Source organism: Parasteatoda tepidariorum, chromosome 3 (assembly GCF_982258835.1).
Source record: "Parasteatoda tepidariorum strain Cologne lab strain chromosome 3, Ptep-v5.0, whole genome shotgun sequence".
Classification (NCBI taxonomy): Eukaryota; Metazoa; Arthropoda; class Arachnida; order Araneae; family Theridiidae; genus Parasteatoda; species Parasteatoda tepidariorum.
The window spans coordinates 12,542,919-12,568,304 of NC_141757.1; the positions used below are offsets into that span (position 1 = coordinate 12,542,919).

At 29.1% G+C, this 25,386-nt stretch overlaps 1 protein-coding gene across 9 annotated transcripts in view; it reads right to left on the minus strand.

Moving 5' to 3' along the window:
* Positions 1–4,005: 4,005 nt before the first annotated feature.
* Positions 4,006–25,386, minus strand: part of LOC110282867 (uncharacterized) — a 34,729-nt gene continuing 13,348 nt past the window's right edge. For 7 of the 9 annotated variants that reach the window (XM_087158820.1, XM_087158819.1, XM_087158816.1 and 4 more), the window contains 4 exons: positions 15,330–15,435; positions 9,517–12,209; positions 8,014–8,132; positions 4,006–7,407 (listed from right to left, as the gene is read on the minus strand). The gene's annotated coding sequence lies outside the window, so the exon portion shown is untranslated. The remainder of the gene's footprint in view (positions 7,408–8,013; positions 8,133–9,516; positions 12,210–15,329; positions 15,436–25,386) is intronic. The other 2 variants (XM_087158817.1, XM_087158818.1) reach the window with 2 other exon arrangements.

Below are 25,386 nucleotides of genomic sequence, written 5' to 3' on the forward strand. Positions count from 1 at the left end.
TTCTAAAAGTGATCATGACTTATGAGTAGGATTGTTGATTTAAAAAATTCTTAAGAAAAAAAATCTACCTATTTATATTATATATTTTTGTTTTGTTTAACTGAGACATTTCTCTTAAAAAATGCATGGAAGGAAAAATATCAACAATTAAGAATATTTTCTAATTAAGAATTAAATATGTACTTCAATTTATCAGAAATTTAGTTGATGTAAAAAAAGTTTACTTGATGATAAAAGCTACTGAGTTATTTTAATTTTATATATAATTTAGTGTTATTATATTTCATTTTCAATAATTGATTATTTTCATTTATAATTTTTATTTTGATATCTTGTCTATTACTAATGTGTTCTGATATTAATTATATTAAACTTTTGATTTGGTTATACTTTCTTATCTATTTAAAAAATTTAATTCATTTTTCTTAAATATTGTAAAGATGTGTATTAACTTCTTGAAAAAAAGTAAATAAATGAGAGTATCTCGTCAGACCTGGTATATTTTGACTAAGCACTTACTTCAGATGCTTTTAAAGTAACAGACAATTTTTCAAAAACTCAGAATCTGCTGAAGTATTCGAATCTGCTAAAAATATTTTTATTTCATTTATCGTGGTATGAAAACTTTGTAACTCACTTTACAAAGCTAAATTACAAGTTAACTTGATGGAATTTTCAGTAGCCTTAAAAAAAAATTTATTTTCACATGTTGTTGATTATCTGTATTCAGTGAGTATTACAGGTGATGAACAGGTTAAAAATTACCTATAATATCACATATAAGTAGGGATAAAATTTTAAATGAAAATTTCTTTACATGTTTCAGCATTGTATGAAAATATGTTCTGTTCATTATTATAAAAATAGTTATTGAATCTGAAAACATTTCCAATAATCTAAAATGTTTTCATTATATCTTTAAATCTAAAATAAATATTTTCTGTTAATTTAAATGTAATAATGAAAGTTTAATATATTCTAACAGTTATATATAATACGTTTATATAGTTTTAGACATATATTATAGTTTCTTATATTCCTTTACCAGAATTTTTAAAATTCATGAGATTATTTTTTTCAAATTGTTTTTTTTTTTAGTTTTCACTTATTTAGGAATTGTTAGAAATTAATTCTATCATTTAGTCTGCAATTATAATCTGTTTAAATATTTGATATTTCTTTTTTAAAGAGTTTTTTAATTTTTTCTACTAGGGTTGACATAAATCTATTTTTTTCCTACGTGGTTTTACTGTAATGTGGAAAAAAACCTATAATTCCAGTGCATGTATAATAGTTAATAGTAGTAGTCTCCAAGCATTGAAAGTAATGAACTTGCTCCTTTTTTTTCCTACTTATTTGTAGTGTCATGTGCCACTTTTTTTTAAGAAAAAGTAAAGTGGTTTAAAAAAAATAGTTTGTATCGACTTATGACAAATACACTGTTCACAAAAATTAAAGGACCACATGAAATATTAATTTTATATACTTGCTCTCTTAACTCCTTTGAATAGTGTATTTTTAATGTTAGTGGGGAAGCAAAGTTCAAACACAACTAATTTTTTTGATTCTGATTGGCAGATATGCATATTGTATACACTGTTTGCAGAAAACTTGTCACCATCACAGACTTCTTTAATATTACTCACTTTTATAAATTTAAGTCTTACAATATGTGTACTGAATTTTAGAGTAGGCTCAAAAATAGGAAAATTATATGCATTTTGAGTATTCATTGTATATATATATACAATGTATAGTAAAAACTATACAATTTAGATATAAATAAATGGTCAAAATTTTTATATTCTATTCTGCAAAGAATTTTAGAGAAATTGGCCACAATAATGGAAAATTTGGTAAGTCAATAACTAGTTTTATATGTTCCTAAAATAATTAATTTCCTTAAATTTAAAGAAAAAAGTGATGGTATGTATTACAACTAACATAGTTTTAAAAAAGTCAAAACACTTTTGAAAGAATCAGTGATTTTTTTGGAGAAATTTCATCAAAATTAAAAAGTGATTAATGGGTGGAAACTAGTTGCAAGCAGTGGCACAGTTTTAAGTGACGGAACACCCTCCAAAATTACACATCACATGATTAACAAACTAATGCATGGTCTGTTAGATGTTGATAAAAAAAGTTTTCATTATTAATTTCAATATAATGGACATTTATATATGTGTGTGTGTGTCAAAAGAATATAGGAAATAACCCCCCTCCTCTCCCCCCCCCCCCGAAATAAACAGACATTAAAACTACACCACTGGTAGTAAGAGTCAATAAATTGCTTGCAGAAAGCTTTTCATTTCATCTAAATCTGCTGATTGGTACAAATGTTTTTAGGCCCGTCAATCGATGCAATGAGAATTGTGTATTACAGTATACTCTCAATTTGTCGAAAACCTTGTTATGTCAAAAAAATATTTTTCTCCTTGACATTATACATCCACCTAATGCTAATTTGAATTCCTATGTTGAAGTTTCTTCTCAAATCCTCATTATGTCAAATTTTTTTAAAAATAAAAAATCTTTTTCATTTAATGAACAATCAATTTTGTCTAATTATCATTGTTGTGTTTAGACTTATAGGTAACTATCATTCATTACATACATATTTATTAGCAGTTATTATTTTGTTTCATGACTTTTTAGAGTAATATTTTAGAAAATATTTTTCTACTTTTTGGAACTTATTTAGTTATGAGCTTATCTCAAAATTTTTAGTGTCCCTTCAATTTTGAGATATCGGGATTATACTGTGCTAATATTTAAACAAACCAATATGCATAATAGCTAATTTGTCACTTCAACCACACCTTCAAGTATGAATGTGCCCTTATGAAACATTGATGTTAGTTCAGTAGAAGGGAATAAATATATATACTCTGTAATTTTTGATGCACTTTAATTTTCAGAGTAAATAAAAGAGCATTAAACATCTAACAAAATAATTTATGATTTTCTAGTGTTTTTAAAATATTTACTGCTAAGAAAAACATAAAGCTGAAGGTTAAAAAAAATAATTTGTTAAAACTGGTTTAGCATTACAAATTCACTCATGTAAACATGAATAAATATTTCAGTTCTTTAAATTCCTTATTCAAAACAATTTTCCAACAAAGTTGGTCTTCTAAAGATAGGAAAGAAATCACTAATAGTAGTAATTAACTACAAAAATGTAGTTTTTTGGCCCACTGTATATGCGTATAGACTTTAAGAATTTATAATTGGACTAATTTAGTCTGCTGTTTTGTGATTTCAATTTAAAATTCAGTTTTCTAAATTTAAAACTATTAGTTTTAAAATCTATTTTGATCAAACAGATTATTTTGTATACACATTTAAATACTTGGAAGACGAAAAACGCTTAGTAAATAAATGTAACAAAATGTATATTTTTGCATCGCTGTCTGTTTTCTTGCCAAGATATCACTTTTGAAATGGCAATTAATGTGCATAAAAAAATAAGGGAGTGTGGTTATGAATAGGCCACTAATAATATATGAAAAAGTATTTACATAAAATTAATTTAAATGCTACCAATAAATGGAGTTACTTGCTGCGTCAAACACATCAAATGTGAAAAGTTTATAAGTGATTTTTTTCTCCAAAATAAATACTACCTAAAAAGGTTATTTAATGACAATTATAGAACCTTTTGTAGACTAACTTTAAATACATGTCAATGTTTGAATTTAAATGATCTTCAGAATTATGAATACACCACCTTTGCCCTGATTATGAAGATTATTTTTCCAATTTAGAATCTCTTTCTCTTTTTTCTTTGATGTATGAAACTTTTATATGGCTGTTAAAGATTTTAGATTAAATGGTAGTTCAAAAGGCATAGTTTATAGTCATTTCTAAAGAAAAAACTTGCCATATGATGTATTCAAAATATTAGTTTATTAGAAATTAATTACAATTTGATTATGTGAACACACAAACAAAATTAGACAGCAAAATTGATGACACAATTTTAAAAAAATAAAGAACAAATAGTGTCTTTCTAAGCATTTATTTCATGAAAGATAAGAAATACATTAGGTAGGTAACATACTAAATAAGCTGAATAAAATAAACAAATCACAAATTTTCAGCTCATTTTTAAATGAGAAAATAAATCTTGCTGCACATATTTAAGCAGAATTATTTCAATAACTCCAAAAAAAAAAAAAAAAAAACTCCAGGAATTATTTCAATACTCAGACAAGACTAATTCACGACAGACAAGGTTGTCTCCGCAAGCTCCGCCTATAATCTCTATTAGACCTTGTGGTCTATCAGTCATTGTCCCTAAATATTTCTTATGGTCTACCTTTACACAGACCATCCATCTTGAGTAAGGAATTCCTATTTTTTTGAACACCCTATACACTTGTAAAGAACCATTTTTTTATTTTTAAAAAAACAAGATTATCACATTTAAAAGCAGTCCAAGCAATCTGATAAGGCACTTATTTCATTACAGGGTAGCTGAATTATTAAAAAAAAAAGGAAAATCTGAACTTACTTTATAACAACTTTTTTAAGATCGTCAGACGTGCCAACCTAGCAAAATTAACATTCAGGAGTTTCCTTAACAAGAATTCAGGAGATTTCAGGAGGGATAAAAAAAGGTGCACGGTATGCAATATTTGACACTTCTAAGGAATTTTAAGTAAAAAATTTATTAAATATAAGAATGCAAGAAATTTTACACACTAATAGAGCACAAATTGTGGAAAAATATTAAATAGAAATAAAATAATTAAACACAGATTTACAAACAAATTTATATTAGGTAGATACTCTTTATTTAAAAAATAAATACCATTTCCTTAATAAAACATTATTCAAAAACCCTTAACACTGTAATAAAAATGAACAAAAACTTTTAAAAAATAAACAAATTGAAGAACTATTTTATTTTAAAAAACCAATTCAATACTAATGTATAATAATACTAATGTCTGTACAATAGAGAATCAATTATCCGGGATGCTCGGGACCATCGCCATCCCGGATGTCTTAATTTCCCGATTTTCTGGATCGACCAAAAAGTGTCGTTAATCGATGTTTTATCGAGCCCAAATAACAAGGAAAAAGTGTAAATACATTTTAAAGTTAGAGAAAAAAGAAGAGCACTCCTAAATCGAAAAAGGAAAAAAATTGTAGAAAAATAACATTTAAAAGAATAAAAAAATTTGCAAGTTTAGACAAGAAAAACAAGCTTAAAAGGAAAACATTAATCTAAATAAAAACAACACTTGAAAATTATCGAACCAAAACGATAGTTAAAAAACGGCACTAGCATAAATATTAAAACCTGGAACAAGGCAAGATCAATGGAATTTATAAAAAATAAAAAAAAAACCTAATGATAAAATTTAGGAATAAAAATAATTTATTGAGTGCGAAATTTATCAGGAAAAGGAAGAAAAAAAATCAAACATAGTGGAATCAGAAAAACAAAACTGCAATCTACTTCATAAATTAATTGTATGTTTAAATTAATAAATAATTTTCCTTTTATTTATTTTTTTTTTATAAAAACACTACTTTAAATTAAAGCAGGTGCGATTCCACATCAAGAAAAACATGCGAATGGTACCGCACTTCCAAAGAATCAGAATTTATTCAAAATCAATGTCAAATAGATAAATATATTTTTCTCTTTCATCTTCTGTTTACTGATATGCATGTGCAATGCATTTTCCCCACCCCCTCGTAAATCAAACAGAACACGAAATCAGCATGCCACTCCTCTGAGTTCGATTGACGGCCTAAAGGAGAAAATAAAGATCTAAAATCTTCAAGGTCGCGGAAGAAATGACGTTTCTCTGGGTAAACGGGGGGGGGGGGAATTCTCCCCTTTGTCACATTTTCCTCTACTCACCTTCAAGGATGAATCCAATTTCCACTTTTTTTTTCATATCGTTTTAGTTCAAAATGGCGGGAGAAACGAGCGAAACTTTTTCCCGGATTATCTGGATACCGCATAAATGGTTCTCTACTGTATGCATAAAAAAAGAGTTGCAGATTTAGCTCTTCGCAATTAAGTCTTGCTAAAGTCATTGGCACATGATTTTTTGAAATTGGTTGCATACTTCCGTTTCTACTTAGACATCCTTGAAAAAAAAAATTTAATATACGAAGACTAAGCGAATAATGGATATCACGTTGCTAGTTTACAAGTTTGTTGCCAACCGTGGTAAAAAACGAATTGAAAACTATAAAAACAGAAAGATACAATATCAATTATAACAATCGAGAGTACAAGTTTCCCCACTCCTGTACGGACGTCACTCGATATCGTCATGTGACGTCATCGCATTCAACTCCACACGAAGATTCCTACGAATCCCAGTGTAAGGGGGCGGGCGAAGTAGGAGTGTTAAAGAGGGGTAACGTTGAAGAGGAGGGGAAAATAAAGCACGTGCAGCTACGCCTCAGGCAGATGGTAGTTCGATAAGAGGGGATAGAATTCACCCTGAAAGAAAAACAAAACTTCCGCAATCGCGGAAAAATGAGGTAATTTTGAGTTTGGCCGTCGATTGCAGTAAAATTCGGGAGTTTTTTTAATCAATTCCGGAGGGCGGGAGAATAACTCAAAATGCGGGAGAGTTGGCACGTCTGAGATCGTGTTAAGATTATTTCTTTTTAATATTGCAATTTATAAGTTGAAAATATATTTTCTAAATCAAAATTTAATGTGATTTTGGAAATGATGCTTTAGAACTGGAAGTAAATCATGAAATTAAAGTAAATTAGTTTTTTTATCTTAAATTGAGCTATCAATGCTCCCAAGAATAAATTTTCTGGTGAAAAGGCTAATCCCAACACAAGTGAACAATGGAAATTTAATGATAAGCAACATCATGAAATGATATTGCAGAATTACAAATTTTGAAAGTTGGTTCGAGTGAATATTTTGAGTAGCTTACATTCGTCAATAAAAATATAATATAGGGTTAAAGAAAACATAGAATCATTCAAATAAAATAGGACAAAGTATGCAAAATTTCTTATTAATTAATTTCATTTCGGAAAAAATATGGTGACTGAAGGTAAGAAATGCTAAAATTAAAATGGGGGACTTAGGAAGCATTTATAGACTACAAAGAATACAAATTTAAAATAAAATACATAAAACTTAATTTATGATCTTAGAAAAAAAATATTTTATTGCTAGCTATAAGTAGGTTTGTAAAATAAAAGCATTATTTACAAAAAAGAAGTAATTCACATTCTTTGACATAAAATTAAAATCATTTTCTTACGAAAAATCAAACTAGAGTAAACTTAATTGTAAAAGATTAGGTCTCAATTCTTGTTTCCGAAACGTGTGGCAATGCCTTTCCGTGGGGAAATGTATGGAATTAAGTTGCTGGACGTCTTTTACTGTGTTCCATATACTTCTCTCTAAAAATAAATTAAGCCTTGTTATATAAACAAAAATATTTTATCGTAAAAATGAATGAAACTACTCAATTAAAAGAAAAATATAGAATTTAAATATTCACTCTATTAAAAGGAAGCATTAAATCGAACAAATATTAAAATATAGGAGAGCTTGTTTACTTATAGAATTAAAATTTTTTAAGAAAATAACTAAGTAACAAAAAAATTATGAAAAAAGTATGCTCTAATAAAATAAATAGGCTAAATTTTTAAAATTTCTCAATATAAAAATCATTATAAATTCTTAAGTAATAGAATGATATTTTAAAAAACTTTTTTTAAGAAAAGAAATGTAAGCATCTCCAATTCAGATTTAAAAAAAAAAAAATTATTATGCTTTATCAAAAATATATGAATAAAAAGGATCATCATTACGAAAAAAACTTTTCTTTAAAAAATAAAAAGTCTTAAACATAGGACAAGATAAAAATGTGCGTAAATCAATTGTTTATACCTTGCTTGCCTATGTAACAAATAGAATACTTCAGTTATTTCTGAGTATGCCATGAAAAAAAATACATCATTGAAAAAAATGATATGTTTAATTCTGTGTAAAATAATAATAACCTAGTTAAGTTCTAGTTCTGTTGTTGTTGTTTTCATGTCCATGGATCTTCAGATAACATCAAAGGTCTGGACTATTGTGGCCGCTAGCTTTGGCGCCTCTTGACAAGTTCTAGTTCTTCCTAGTTTATTAAAAATGAAATGTAATAGAGATTGAAGTTCGGATAAAACATTTCAGAGATATTAAAAATTATGTATAGTACTATGTGACAGGGAAAAAAATGTTATTGAAATAAAATAATCAAAAAATAATGCAACCAAACAAAAAAGCTAAATATAATTTTTTATAGTATTATTTAATAGCAAAATTTAAATACCTTCTGATACCTCATAAATTTATAATTGCAGTGCCTTTTACTGCAAGTTATTTTTACAATGCGTAAAGTAAAAGAATCCTATATGAAAACTTGTCAAAAATTTCAATATTCTTTAATGTTACTAAATACATACTTCATCTTTTTTATTAAAACAAGAACACTTTTAAAAATAAATTTTTATAGAAACTAGCATCTGCAGCAAATAGCTGATCTGATAAACTAAAAATTTTAAAATCTAAAAAATATAATTGCAACAATAAAGTCAGAAGATCCATCAAAAGTTCCATAATGTTAGTTCTTGAAAATTTTGTTTACATATATCATGAAAAATGATTATACGAATTGAAAAATTATAGTACATTATAAAACTTATTTATCCAAAAATGTTATGATGGCTAGATACAAAATATAATTTTTCATTATTTAATCTACTAATGATTAATAAAATTGCGAATTAGATTACTAAAAAATTTTAGTATGCCTAAAAGTAAACAATATTGAATGACTAAATAAAAATAATAAACAATACAGATTTAAATTTTATGGAGAATTAAAAAAATTACATTCTTTCAAGCAAAATATAACACGTTTTTTTTTCTTTCAATAACTCAAAAACAAAAAACATAACTTAACATTTTTTGATAGTTACTAAATTGAATAAATTGGGATAACTGTGTGTAAAATAAGATGTCCCTAGGATTGAGCACTGAACTTTGGAGCTTTTACTGCCCATAAATTCTTATTATTTCTTCGATTTCTTTTTGAAAACCTCACTTTTAAATAAATTTCCAGTTTCCTGTAAGAACGTAAAAATCAGCTAAAATAAGAGGAGCACCAATTTAAAACGTCTAATTATAGGGCCAATTTTTTATGTTCTTATGAAAAATAGGAGAAATGGTTATTCTACATTCTATAAATCTTCAAGCAGGTTATTTTTTAATAACTGTTACATTTTGAATAATATAATTATTAATTGAGCATGAATAACTTAGCTGACAATGATTTTTTTTAAGCATATTACAGTCAAATCATTAATTTTACAGTAGTATTCTTAATTCAAAATGATTCGAGGATTCATTATGATAATATATATATATATATATATATATATATATATATATATATATATATATATATATATATATATATATATATATATATATATATTGAAGCAAAGCATGAAATTTACCACTAAAATATTTGACGTGAACTTTACATTACATCACACCTTTTGAAAGTGAAATTGTTGCGAGCGTCACACTGGTAATTATATTCTAAAAGAAATATAAGTGTCCATCTTAGATTTAAAAATTAGCTTGATAGTTTGAAGAAAAATTTCATACTTATTATAGAGAACACCAAACTTTTTTAACTGATAAGTTTCATCAATATATTAAAATCAAGCGACTTTCTAATCTATTCAAAAACAAAATCGGTTTAAATTTTTTAGTGAGTATAGTTGACTCTCCTTTCTCTGAAGCACCCAAATTTGCTTTGATTCCAAAACAACTGAACCGATTAAACTTTTTGTGACATTACGAACTATGAATTCGGCAACGGGTTTAAACTCTAAATTGAGGCCCTCAAGATCTCAGGAATACAAACACGTCCAAAGTGAACGGCAACAACACTGTAAAATTTGCATTTGTTTATGTTCTTTCTGATTTTCGGTATTACTTCTATTTCTCCATTTTATAAACTATTTTTTGTGATTATAATCCGTTTTATTAATCATTATTGTTTAAAAATGGGCCACAAAAAGAATTATCGTTCTAAAAAACGAAAATTCACGGGCAATAGATATTCTGTGAAAGACAATCAACCTAATGTTGACACCTGTCATGTTGAAGTGAGAACTGCTAGCTGTTCTAAACTTTCAGCTGATTTGACAGATTTTGAAGCTAAAAAACCATCTGCTTCAACTGGTGAACTATTTGGTAATCGAATTTTCGATTTGAAGACTCTCATATCAGTCTTTGCATTGCTGTGTTGCCCAAACTGTTTAAAAACAGAACTAACCTTGACAGAAGATTCGAGATTTGGTCTGTGTAGCAACTTTTCTCTAAGGTGCCAGAACTGCTCATTTCTAAAAGGATTTAGTTCAACAAAAAAGGTGAAAAATTTAAATCAAATAAATTCTATAACTGTCTTTGCTCTCAGACTGATAGGGAAAGGATTTACTGCAGGCAAAAATTTTTTCGCTGTGCTGGATTTACCCTTCCTTTCTAAAATGACTTTTAGGAACCAAGAGCACCTGATTTTAAAGGCTGCAACCTCAGTTGTACAGTCATCTATGAATGAAGCTGCTTCAGAGGTGAAATTTATGAAAGGAACATCACAGCAAAAAGTAATCAACTGCGGTGTTAGCGTGGATGGAACGTGGCAAAAACGTGGCTTTTCATCTTTGAATGACTGTGTTGGTTGTCTGTCGATAGATACTGGAAAAGTACTGGACTTTGAAATTATGTCACAGTTTTGTTGAATTTGTGGATCGAAGCAAACCACAAGTTCTGCTAAGAAATTGAAACACGTTTGTCGGAACCACCATGGTTCTTCTTCAAGCATGGAAACTGTTGGTACGTTAAATATATTTCAACGCTCTAAGAAATTGCATGGTCTTCACATCACATGTTATAGAAACCCAAAATAAATATTACCGCTGTGGTGCTATCATCGATGATAAGCCACCGATATTTATCGGGAAAATGCTTGGCTATCACAATCCTTTCGATAGGAACTTGAAAATACTTGGCAATACTTTTTTTTTTAGATGTTTAGGACTAGAAGATTTGCTAGCATCCCAAACCATTTCTATCAGCTCAGTATAGGACTTTGAATCAGGTAAACGTTGGCACAGATTTAATACGATTGCTGACGGCCTGATAAAAAGAAAGAATAACATTTGCAATCAAGGATCCAACTTTGTAAGGAAAGGACAGTAAGAAATATACTTACATTAAGTCTTCTTCTTTATGTAATATTTTAGCTGCTAAGTTCTGGGAATGTATTTTTAATTTCCTATCTTAAAATACAAAATAGTTTATTTTCATTCATTTTAAAACAAAGTATGCCGTAAAAACACTTGGTAAATAAAAAATTCTAACAACCAGCAAAGATTATTGAAACTTCTTTCAGAAAAATTTTGCACAATATTAAAATTTCAATTTGTTTATATATATATATCATTTGTAATATAATAACTAATTATACCTATCATAGTCATTTGGATAATATTTTGTATTCTATTTATAAAATTAAACATCTTTGACAAATTAAATCTCCTTTAAATAACAAATCAAAAACAAAAAAAATTTAAATGTTGTACAATCAAACATGCACAATTTGAAATTAAATTATTTGATATACATAATATTCAATGTTTGAGGGAAAAATTGCAGCTCAAATTCAACCGCTTCCCTTATGAATTCTTTTGGAGAGAAAAAATGCAAAACATAAACATATTTTTTCCTTTTTTAATGAAAATTCAGTAACCATTGTATATGCAATCGCACACAGCACGTTTTCAGTCCCACAATCCAACAGCAAAACCCCCATACCAACCTTAGCATCAGAAAGTCCTTCACAAAGGCAAAATTTCTCCCAATACTTGATCCAGGAGCTTTCTTGCCTTCTGGATTGGGTTAAAAACTACAAGGCTACAGAGTTGAGTATTAGTAGTCATAAACCCAAAAATTGGGTTAACTGTTCAATGATGGTTATTATACATATATTATACATACATATATTATACATATACCGCTAATGGTTCAAGCGTAAGAACTTTAGTTTTGAGATCTTCTAATGTTGCATCACTCGAGATTTCTACGTCACCCAAGTGATAACTTCTGTAGCTATCTTGAGAACTACCAAGACGGTGCAAATCTAGAAACAAAAAAAGATTCTATTACAACACTACATAATAAAATTATTGGTCAGGATAATGTAGCCAAATCTTCCACACAAAAAAATAAGCTTAAGCACTTTTAAAGTACATTTTAGGCACTCAAAAAATATATTTTTAAGCACAATATACATTAACAAAATTCAAAATAATTTTCAAAGACTTTACATGATAATGATATAATAACCAGTTTATATTTTCTTGATTAGCCATTATAAAATGCCTGAGAAATTATTCGGTTCAATGTCAGAGGGTGGAAAATGAAGCCTGAAATTGAGAATATCTTGAAAAATGCAGCAGAGTTTCACATAAGAGTGCAATAATCTGACCAAACAAATTCAGTAGACGCACATGCAAACTTCCAAGTATTTCATCAAACTTGTAAAATTATTGGCACTTTCATACACTATGAACCGACGGTACGCTGAAATGGATTGTGGTTGAATGAATTGTGAAAATTTTGAATAGAACAATTTGAAAAGCACGCTATTGCATATTACAGGATGAAAATAGACAAGTTTAGGAAAAAAAATCTCATTTTCGAAAAGGGAAAATTTAGCACATTTTAAAAGCACCTTTAAGGGTTTTTAAAAAACAAAAATAAGCACTTTTAAGTACTTTTTAAAAATGCTATGCACCATGTTGCATTTATAAAATAAAGTAGCGATTTCATAATTCGACAGGTTAGCAAGTTTTCGAGAATTGATGGTTGCATAAGGTTTTATTTACAGTGACGAACACGATGGCGCAATACAAACGATTAAATTAATAAGAGAAAGGAAGTTTTCGATCGCTGGAATTGAATCAATTTTCTCTCTCTATTGAGAGAGAAAATTGACAATGTTTAGTTGGTCCCCGTAATCAGCAAAAATTCGAGAAATTTTTTGGTTCTATTACAAAGGATGGAAAATGAAGTCTGAAATTGAGAATCTCTTGCAAAATGCCGCAGGGTTGCACACGAGAATTCAATTCTTTACCACTGAAACCAGCTCAGTATAGGCAAGTGCGGACCTGCAAGTATCACATCAAGCATGTAAAACAAATGGTGTTTTCATACACTGCAGACCAGTGGTATGCCGAAATAGATTAAGGTTGAATTAATTGTGAAAACGTTGAATAGGGCAATGTATTTTGCATAATTTGTCGCAAAAATCAACAGGGTAAAGCAAAATATCACATTTCAGAAAAAGGGAAAATTAAGCTCTATTTAAAAGCACCTTTTAGGTCTTTTAAAAAATGAAAGTAAGCACCTTTAAGCACTTTTTAAAAATGCTACGCACCCTGTAAAGCCTAAATTTTCACCATCCCTAATGAAAAATCTTTCTGTAAAAACTATGTAATGCTCTGCAACAGTGTTGCCGTGTCACCGCAATTCTGCCACCACTGTAATGTTGATTTTTTTTTATATTCCTGTACAAGGAAATATCACATAAATATTATATTTATATATTAACAATGATGTAAATAAGTTCCTTTATAATAGTTCTGGCAACTAACGCAAAATACAAAAATTTTTTGATTAGAAGAGGAGAAAAACAGAAGAATATCATAAACTATTAATGGAAGTGTCACTAATAATAATGTACTTGATTATTGAGGAAAAAACGTTTCAGGTAAAGGGCATACAATTTGTTACAAAATTCATGCTTAAAATTTTTTGGTGGGATTTTCAAAATATTCCTTAAAAAAATTAAAATGTTGAAAAAAATGATTTTGTCAGCATGTTTTTAAAAAAAGCTATTAAATTTTTTTTTGCAAGTTATATTTATGGACATCGACCATGTAAGGGCTTCAAGTTGCACACCTCTACATTACATTAATCAAAATATATGTGTTTAATTTCCGATAACTTGTTTTATTACAGTACACAGTAAATTTAATTTTCAAAATGATTGTCAATTAAGTGCTAAAGTAATGCAATAAGTTCCTTACAACTAGAGCCAGGATTTGGATAACCTGAAAAATCTCCAAAAGCCCATAAAAATGTAAGTAATGCCCCATTAATTATATAACAACAAATTTTGAAATAAATGTTTATGAAAAAAATAATAAAAAAAGAAAACATATTGGTACTCAAACATAATAATAAATGGAAAAAGATATATTCCAAGAATGTAAAAATACTCTAAAATGCACAAAAAAAAAAAAAAAAAAAAAAATCTTAAAATCTAAAAAATACAAAAAGAGAAATTCAAAAAAATGCATATATCATCTAAATTCAGGCCTTACTTAAAACATTCAGCCTCATTAGTTTTCTACAAAGGTTTTAATTTATTAAATCTTCTAGAAAAATGAATTCTTTAAATCTCTAGATGTATTTTATGTAAAATTCATTTGCATTATATAAAAGCATTGCAACATATAAAAAAAATTTTTCGAAATTTAGCTTCAATTGAATACATTATATTTCTTTAGTCCATTAATTGACTTTTTCCCCTCCTAAATTACCGTGGAAAAAAAAATAGGTGGTCAACTTTTACATTCATTGATAACAACATGAATTAACAAGAAAGTCACAAGTGAAATTATTATTATTGAGGCAGAACGTATGGCAGCTTATTTAACTTAACTACTAAAACCATATTTTTCGATTTGCAGGTACTAACCCCATATTTTTAAAGAGAAAAATTAGAATCCACCAGTAAAAAGTAATATTCAGTCAGAGAAGATGCATATTTTTTAGTGTCGAAGTTTTCTTTCTCATACTTGTTAAAACTAATTAATTAGCACATTTGAGGTCAAACTTATTAGCCATTAAGATTTTACAAACAATTATAGGGTATAATCAATGCTCTGTATAAGTAAAAGAAACTGAATAAAGAAACGAATGGTCATATTATAGAAGCTGTAAAATGCGAGAATATCACCAATATCATATTAGATAAAAAATTATATAGTTTATTCTTTTGTAAACACAGAGCTTTTGTTATTTTAAATTAGTAACAAATATGTTTGTTATTATTAAAAGTATCTTGTAGAACAATATTAGTGATAGACAAAAAGCTTGTTTTTCTGTGTTAGTTTAGATAACAATATAAAAGCAGTTTACTATATAAAAGAGCCATATTTAATTTGATAATAAATCAAGATGATGAAATTACCTGCAGTTCTTTCTCTATATTTGAAATACCATTTAGCGAACTTGAGACATGTCTTATGACTGATGGTATGCACGTATTTGTTCCTCAATATTTTGGAAATCATACCCTAAAATAATAAGTAATAATTATGTTTTAATCATTGTTATTGAACTAACACATTTCAATTATAGAACATTACATAAATACATTGAAATAGATATATATTGTTTTAGGTAACTTATGAAAAAGTTGCTTGTATAATAACAAAATCGTTTGGAAATGATTAAACAGTTTTCCAAAATTTTTTCCCTATCTTAATGTTAAACCCTAACATTAATGTTAAATTTATAGTCGTAACAAATCATGGGCAAATATCATAATACATACAAACGTTGGTTGCAAAAAATTTGTAATTATCTCGGAAAATTTTACAGTATTACTCATTATATATTTAAAAAAAATAGAACTATGTTGAAATAGAATGGTTAAAATAGAGTTTGACAGTCAGCATCAAAGATAAAATTAACAAGTGTGATTTTTATAAAAATATTTATTAAATATTAGCATTCTAACTTTCTGATCGACTTAGATTTTAGATATATAACGAAAACCAAACATAAGGTAAAAGGTAAGTCAATAACTAGTTTTATTGTTAAAAAACTGTTAAATTTAAAGAAATATATGCTGGGATAGTAATCCATATAAAATTTTAAAAAATTCTTAATTTTCAAAAATTTTTTGCTAAAATTAAGTTGACAAAAGGGTTGAAATTGGGTGAAGGGTTGATTGTTAATAAATTGTTTGCAGATTTCTTTTCTTTCTTTCTTTCGTAGATTTTCAGTTCACAGAGAGTTTTTCATTTTATCAAAGTTTGATCATAGGTTACACCTCTCAAATTCATGAAATTCGGTAATATACTGTATCTGTGAAATTTATGAAGCATATCGTTTCTTGAAGCAAAATAACAATTGTGACCAATCTCTTATCATTCAAAGCTTTCAACAACCTTTTAAAACTAAAAAAAAAAAAAAAAAAAAAAAAAAAAAAAAAAAAAAAACTTTTGAATTAAAAATTATATTTGTAAGATTATTCATAATTGCCTAATAGAGTGTGCAACTAAATAATCCTAAAACAATATGAAAAATAAACATTTTGCTTTTTTGCACAGCCACAGTATAGAATTATTATTTCATAAACTATTGACAATATTTTTTTTTAATTTTAACATTGTTGAAAGATTGAGTAGATGAAAATTCTAAAAGATGTTTTTTGAATTCAGTAATACAGTTTATTGAGCCTTATCATTAATTCACATAATTTTTGAAGGATAGGCATAATTGTATAGATATAACATACACAATATCAGGGGAATAACAATTTGATTCTCACTCAATGATTTTCGAAAGATTGAGTAGATGAAAATTCTAAAAGATGTTTTTTGAATTCAGTAATACAGTTTATTGAGCCTTATCATTAATTCACATAATTTTTGAAGGATAGGCATAATTGTATAGATATAACATACACAATATCAGGGGAATAACAATTTGATTCTCACTCAATGATTTTCGTAGATTGCTTCCATTTACATAAAGAATAACTTACTTATTTTTTAAAAGGAAGAAATCATTAACATGTATTTCTAAAAATACATGTTAATGCTTTCTTACACTATTAGCAAAATGGAAACAAAATAGTGCTAAAAATTTTGATCAGATTTTAACATACTATGTTTCTTGATACAACACACACACTTGTTGATTAAATATTTAAGACTTTAAAATCATAAGATAAAAAAAACTTACCGTATATTCCGGCGCATAACGCGCACCCGTAACTTCTAATAACTTTTTTTAAATTTTAAGATATACTCTTCGTATAACGCCCACGAAAATTTGGATTGTACCTGTGCAATATCTCGTCTAGTACCTATAGAAAACCGGAAAGCCTTTTAATGTGGGACATGTTTAGGTCCCACCTTACAGATAATACAAAAAAAATTGTTGAAAGAATGTAACACCGATATAGCAGTTATTCCGGGCGGCCCCGTGGCAGAAACACGGCGACACAGCGACATTGTCGCAGAAAGCGACTGAGTTCTTGCAGAAAGATTTTTTTTATTTGGGAAATAAAATTTTTTGGTTTTCCACAAACGAAAGTTCTCAAAAAAAATTCTGCAGAAACAGAAGCTGTTTTACCAACAAAAAAAAACTTTTTCTACAGAAACAAAAAATTTCTGCAGAAGCAATAATGGTTCTGCAAAATTTTTTTCTTACAGAATTGTTTTAAATATTTTTTTTTCTAGAGTACAGCGGAAGGAGAAAGCGCTCGTAATTCTCCGTTAATCTCCAACACAAACAGTTACTGGATAAAAAGGGGAGAATTTTTTTTCCCCTTTATTAAGCTATTTTTGGAAATTTGCCAACTTCGGCCTCTATCGCTGGCGCAGTAATTTGCTTTGTGTTTTTTTATGAGAACAGAGCATTTTATATTTTTTGCACTTATGTGGAAAATTTCATGCGTAAAAATATTCTTTTTCTTAAAAAAATCACGTCTAGCGAAAAGGTTATTTGTTGCAGTTGTGAAGCCACAATAGTTAAAACAAATTTGAAAACTGATTTTTCAAGGCGGCATTCCGAAAAAGAAATAAGATGGAAGTTGACAACATCTAGCAATGTCAGAGAATTTTTTTCTGGAAAGCGACAGGAAAAGAAGCTTCCCACGTTACTAATAAAGAAAAAAAAAAAGAAAAACGTTCTAGATTCGAATCAAATATTATTACTTGTAGCGATATCGATAGTAAGGATGAGACAGCATTTCCAACAAATCAAGAAATTTTAGAAGGTAAAAAGAAAAAAAAATTACTATATATATATTTTTTAAAGATAAAATGCCTATATCCTTTAAATTAAATCGTCGATAAAAAAAAACACTCACAATCTAACGATAAATGAAATAAAGCCTGAAAGATATCTCACAATCTACGATTTTTTGGCATGCGAATGAAAACCAAATTGGTGGAAAATATTTACTGGTGAAACACTTTCAACCAGGTTTCCATACGCATGCGAAAAAAATCGCATCCAATGAGTATGGCTCTAATACCGATGTTTCAGTACTGATAAAGACTATTTCGTTTCGAGATGTTGAATAGACTTGAGCATATTGAGTCGGAAACCGCTTCTGCAAACTTCGTGTGGAATCAGTGCTATATATTTACACAATACAGTGCGAAATCACAAGCGCTGTACATTTTTTTCGTTCTGAACTTAATCTGATCACGAAAAAAGTTTTATTTACCTCCTTTTTCAAAAAAAAAATCTTTCAATAAGTCAGTACAATATTAATCGAATCTAATTAATCTATAATTAATTAGATAAAATTAATTAGATGTAGAAAAAATTGAAACAAACATTGCTTTAATTTTTTTGCTTTTAGAATTTGGTTATAGTCAATTCTATTTTATTATTTTGATTACTCAACTTCAATATTAATTTTTTCACCTGATTTGTTTCTGTACCTGATATAACTACTATAATGAAACATTAAATCATACTGTTTTAAACTGGTTTAATTTAATTTTGATACTGTTTTAAACTGATACTTCAAATTCAGTTATCTTGTTTTATAAATTTAATCTTTTTGTCCATTCTTAGCTATTTCTATAAGTTCTATCTTATTACAGGTTCTGGGTAATCTTTATTTATGCTCTAGTAAGCATTTTTGTCTGCAGATCTATACATTTATAACTTTTCGTTATTATCGAAGATTATGCAAATTTATACTTAAACAATTTAAACTTATTAAGAAATGTAAACTTATACACTGAAGAGCCAAAAAAACTGGTATACTTGCCTAATATCGTGTAGGGTACCCGCGAGTACGCAGAAGCGCCGCAACACGACGTGGCATGGATTCGATCAATGTGTGAAGTAGTGCTGGAGATAATTGACACCATGAATCCTGCAGTGCTGTCCATAAACCAGTGGGAGTAAGAGGGGGTGGGGATATCTTCTGAACATCACGTTGGAAGGCATCCCAAATATGTTCAATAAAGTTCATGTCTGGGGATTTTGGTGGCCAGCGGCACTCTTCTGAATTTGGACACTTTCGCTGGCTACCAAAATCCCCAGACACTACTTCACATATTGATCGAATCCATGCCACGTCGTGTTGCGGCGCTTCTGCATACTCGCGGGTACCCTACACGATATTAGGCAGGCATATCAGTTTTTTTTGGCTCTTCAGTGTATTATGAAATTAAGAAAAAAAATCTACACAGTTTTATTCTATGCATGTAGACTTATTTTTTTCATCTATCATTATAAATTCATTACACATACATTTATAGCGATAAAAATATCTTGCAGAAAGATATTGGTTCTAGTTAGGTTTGTCGCAGAAAGCCAGAAAAAATTCTGCCACAGGGCCGGGCGGATTGACACCATTAGTTCAGCCATTGGACGTCTGCTTAAACAAACCATTTAAAGACAATTTTAAAAAAACTGTGGAACACTTGGATGTTGGAGGGCGAGAAAACCTTTACAAAAGGAGGACATATGCGTCAGACAAGTTTGGAAACAGTGTCCGAATGGATATTAAAAGCATGGGATGAAATTAAGCCTGAGATGGTTAGAAAATCATTAAAAAAATGCAGCATTTCAAATAATCTGGACGGATCAGAAGATGACTGTTTATTTATGGATGAGGGTAACATAGATGATAAAGACGAAACAGATTGTGATGACGTGCCTGAAGAAATAACGGAAGGCGAATATAATGAACTATATTTATGTAATAACAAAAATCAATAAAGTATATAGGTAAAGGTATGTTATTCCTTTAAAATAAAAGTATTTTTCTATATTAAAATTTTTTTAATCTATAAATTTTTATATTCGGCGTATACAGCGCACCCGCAAATTCCAATGTTATTTTTTGTATTAAAAGTGCGCATTATACGCCGGAATATACGGTAACTTTCTTGTAAGAATCTTTCTTCTATGCTCGATCGAAAAACAAGATAAGCATACCGCTTTTAATTAAAATAAAAAATTCAGAAAGTTCTACAAATAAAGACTACGCTTTGCCTTTCAATAGGTGAAGTCTATAAATCCAGTTTCCTACCACTTAATTAAACTGATTTTGTTTTAGCATTTGCACTCTTGATGTTTTAATTAATTATCATAAGAAAGGTTTTTTAGAGTTGTGCTCAAATATTAGTTGGAAAATGCACATGGTCTTTTGTACTATTGCCCCATTTTAATATGGTACCAAGAGAGATTTTTGTAGGCTATTTCCCAACAGATATTACAAAAGAATTTTGGATTTTTTCCGACTCCTCTAGCATCGAAAAACTCTACTATTACTTAGCACTGTCTTCTACCCAGGTCTGGGAAATTTGAACACTTGGCAAAATAAATTAATGTAGCACCTCATATTTGTTTATATAAATTAATATTTTTCTTAACTCTACATTATATAAATTAACGTTGTTGTATAATGTTATATAAATTAATGTACCTTAAATAATTAATGTCTTATACACCTGGTGTACAAGTCGATCCCTACTTTTGATCACGAGATAGCAGATTTCTGCTTTGTCGGTATTATAAGTCTACCACTCCACATAATTCATTCCACATAATTTTTCGGCATTGAGAATCGGACAAACAATAGTTGATTTTTTTACTGAGCAGAGAGTGTTGTTTCTCGGCTTTCAGTTGGCAGATTCACCAGGTCTTAAACATAAACTCTCGGAGCGTCTTGTTAAATTGTGGTTTACCTATTGTAGAACACGTTGAGATTTTTTTGAAAGGATATAAACAAATACTTTCAAATTAAAACATTTTTAATAAATTCTGTGATCTTCAAATGAAATTCGGCAAAATGAGAGGGTGACAAAAGATTTTGGGTGTACGTGATTTATCTAAGTCTGCAATTTTGTTACGTTTGATTGAACATGGGGGAAAAGAATCCTTCCAACTTTTACATCTACTAAGTTTCAAGAATGACTCAGTCATTTTTGTTCAAAAATGGCAGAGAAAGCAAGCAAAGTTTTCCCCAGTTTTCTTCAAATGGAATAAGAGATTTGAAACTATACAGCTAATTATAATCCTACTTAATTATTGAATAAAAAATGGTCGTAATTTAGCTGTTTTCGAATTCCAAGTAAAAATTTGTATTTCCACTTCACTTTTTTTTAAATTTTATTATACTTTCAAACAGTATAGTAATGTATTTTTCTTTTACTACCCTTCCACATTACCTTTGATTGACGGTATCATAATGAAAACTGCAGATTTGTTCCCAACAAACGTATGGCATTTATTGATGGAATAATTCATATATTTTCCATTTCAGGTTTGAATATCTTTACTTTTGTAAATATCGTCTGCGTGTGTGGTTAATTTCAGATAATTTCATTTCCCAGTCTAAATATCTGTACTTTTCTAAATATTGTTTGCTTATTAATTGAATTTTTCTCTCTTTTGTTTTTGGCAACTATTGGAATGTCATGTTTACTTTTGATGTGTTTGTTCTATGTACTACTTTTCTATGTGATGTTTTATTCGAACGGATATTAAGGAGAATACATACAAGAGAAAACACAGATTTTATGGTAATTCATAGAAATGAAATCGATAGTGCAAGCACAGGGAAATTGCAGAAGAATTTATCAAAATGATCCTCCATCCAAAAGCAGCAAAGAATTTTCTAGGAACTGGAAGTATCGCAAGTAAGAAATGTTCTGGACGTCCCTGCACAAGTGATTTTGACGTTGAGCATGTCAGACAGACATTTTAGACAATCCTAAAAGATCTGTGAGATCAGCGGCAAGAGAATTGGATATGCCAATTTCGACGGTGTACAAGGTTATTAAGAAACAATTAAGACTGCATGCATACAAAGATCAAATTGTTCAAGGTTTGGAACCGAACGATAGGCCTAGGAGGATGGCGTTAGCAACAAATATGGTAGGAAGGATAGAAGATGATACTGATTTCCTGAAGCTTGTGGGATCTGAAAACCGCCATGAATACCGTGAGACACAAAGGGATTCCCCAAAGGTTAATGTGTGGTGTGGACTCGTGCACGACCGAGTCATTGGGCCTTTCTTTTTTACAGAAAAGACGGTCTCATCAGTCATATACTTAAGACATGTAGGAAAACTTTGCATTTCCACAACTAGGAGAGCTTCAGCCACACAGGGCTTCAAGTGGCAAAACATGGTTTTGGAGCATCTTTGGAGCAACAAAAAAGCAATTTTGGAGCGGCAAAACAAAGATTTGGAGCATATTTAATAAATAGAATTAAAAGAAGAATTTAATAACAAGAATTTTTAATTTTGTTCATTAATAACATATCTTATTTTTTACACTTTTTTGAAGGTCCCTGCATTAACAAATTAAGTTTCTTTTTGGTACCTTCCAATGCTGTTAAATATTCTGCTATCCTCGACTTAGCCTCAGATAAGAGGATCCGTCCGCTTTCTATAATCGACATGTCTTTATTATTTTACCCATCTTTAATATTTTTTCAGCTGCGGCTAAGAGATCTCGAGAAGCCTTCAATTTTTTTTGCAAATCAATTTCAGCAGCTTTCAATTTGCTTTCCTCAGTTTCAGTGTTTTTTGCTTTCTTTTTTCTCAACCTCTAGTCGAGCAGAATAATTTTTAAATGCTGCACGAGCCACTTTAATCATATCTTTGTCAACTTTAAAGTTATTTAAACCCCTACTTTGTTGATATGTGACACAACTTCTCTCAAACCATTAACACTATGCAAATTTAAACTTGTTGCCTTATTGTCAAGTAGCTTTTTGTTCACACTTAAACCTCTTTCAACATCGGCATTCCCATGTGGTACGCACAATAGAGCTTTGTTATAAGAGGATATTTGATATTTCCCAAATTATCTTTCTTCACAAAATAGTTTTTCCAAAACACATCAATTTGTGCATATTCATTGAATAACCTTCTGGTTCCCCATGTAACCTTGCCCCCTTCATCTAGTAACAAAGATGCCTCTCCAGGTTTTATAATGGATGGGGTTACTGTTGCCAGATATCTTATTGACTTAATAGAAGTTTCTTCCATTCTCATTACAGGATGCAACACTTTAAGAGGGCACAGTAACCTATTTTTTAGAGGCAATGCTTTTAATAAATGTTTTGTGCATGCCAAGTAAAAAGATCTGACACCTAAATACATAATTTTTTTTCTGAAGAAGATAAGGATGTCATCACCTTTGTGGTACCTAGTCCAACAGCTATTAAATTTGAATTTTGCCAAATTTCTGCGTTTTCTACATCCAATGATTTTAAGTCCTTTCCTGACAAATATGAAAACCAAAACTCTTTAAAAAAAACGCCCTAACAATGCTTTAACTAGGAACACCATTTCATCATACAGCAAGTGAATCAATGGTGTTTCAGTGTGGAAAAGACCTAAAAATTTATTTAATATTGCCGAAATATTAAAAAAAAATTTTATAAATTCAACATTGAGTGGCTCATACTATTTTTTAAATTAATAATTACTTTATTTAATTCTGTAAAAGGTAATTCAAAAATCTAATTAATTTAACTATTATTTAAGGTTATCGAGTGTAATTTTATTAAAATTTAAATAAATGTTATTTGTAATAGTATATTCAACACAACATTAACAAGATTAATATTGATCATACCAAATTTATAAAAATATGTAAAAAATTAAGCAAATTAAGAAAAGTTTAATAAATTTATATTACAAATGTAAATTAGTGAATGGCCCCTTATAAATTTTTATTAAAATTGGTTACTTATAAAGTACTGCATTAATGAAATGATTAAAAAAAATTCAATAATTTTTAAATGCAAATGCAATGAGTATTGAAGCTAAAAATTTTTTTTCAGAAGTAAATTATTATATTGTCCCTACACTCATAATATTTAGCAAATCTGTGATAATTAAAATTTTTTATATCAGTTGCTTTAAATCAAATCATTAAGAGATGAATTAAAGTATTTTTGAATGACAAATCTGAAAAACATAAGATTTTTTGCCGCATTTAAAATATTGAAAACCCCTCTCTTCATACTTATTTAAAATCTTGCCTCTAAATATTATTAAGTTATTTCCTAAAACAAAATAAGAGCACTGAAAATTTTGAAGGTAATAATACAATAATAAAATGCAATAAGTAAAAAAAAAAATTTTTTTTTTAAAAGTAACAAAGTAAAATAATTGTTTAAAAACAATCTGCAATTAGTGGATGGTCCCTCAGATAAAAAATGAAAGTTATGAAACTCAATTAGTTCTTATCCTTATTTAATCTTATCTTTATCTAATTACATGAATAAAACGGAGATAGAAAGTTTGAGGTTATGAAGCTTTGTGATTCTTGACTGTTCTGAGGATCAACATGAAATTATGTACTTAGTGGATGGTCCCCTAGTTAATTCAAGGATCATGGTACTAATCTATAAATAGAATAGCGCAAGAAGGCCATTAGCTTTCCATTGACTAAGACGATGGTACATCAATAACGATGAAATCAACAAGAGAAAAAATTTTCTTTTGCTATTAAAATTTGGCAATGTTTAGTTGGTCCCCAAAACATTTTTGGCGCAGATTCGGCGCAAATTTAACATAAAATGTCGTTTCTGCGCAGTAATGCGCAAATATACCGATTTGGCGCAAAATGCGCAATATGCGCAGCACTTGAAGCCCTGGCCACATGTCTTTTTGCAACAAGATGGTGCACCACCTCATTTGGGGTATCATCGTTCGAAGTTCTTTAAATGACAATTTTCCGGGAAGATGGATTGGGCGAGGAGGTCTAATTCATTTGCCACCCAGATCACCTGATATAACACAGCTGGACTTTTTTCTTTGGGGATTTATGTTTACAGGAGGATCGTCTGGAACATTGATGACCTTTTTAGGTCATCAATGTTCCAGACGATCCACAAAAAAGCCACAATTACGACCGCAATAGCCTCTGTAGATGCCGACATGCTTGTCGCTACCTGGCGTGAAATTGACTTTCGACTTGATATTCTCCGTGCGACAAAGGGGGCACAGGTGGAACTT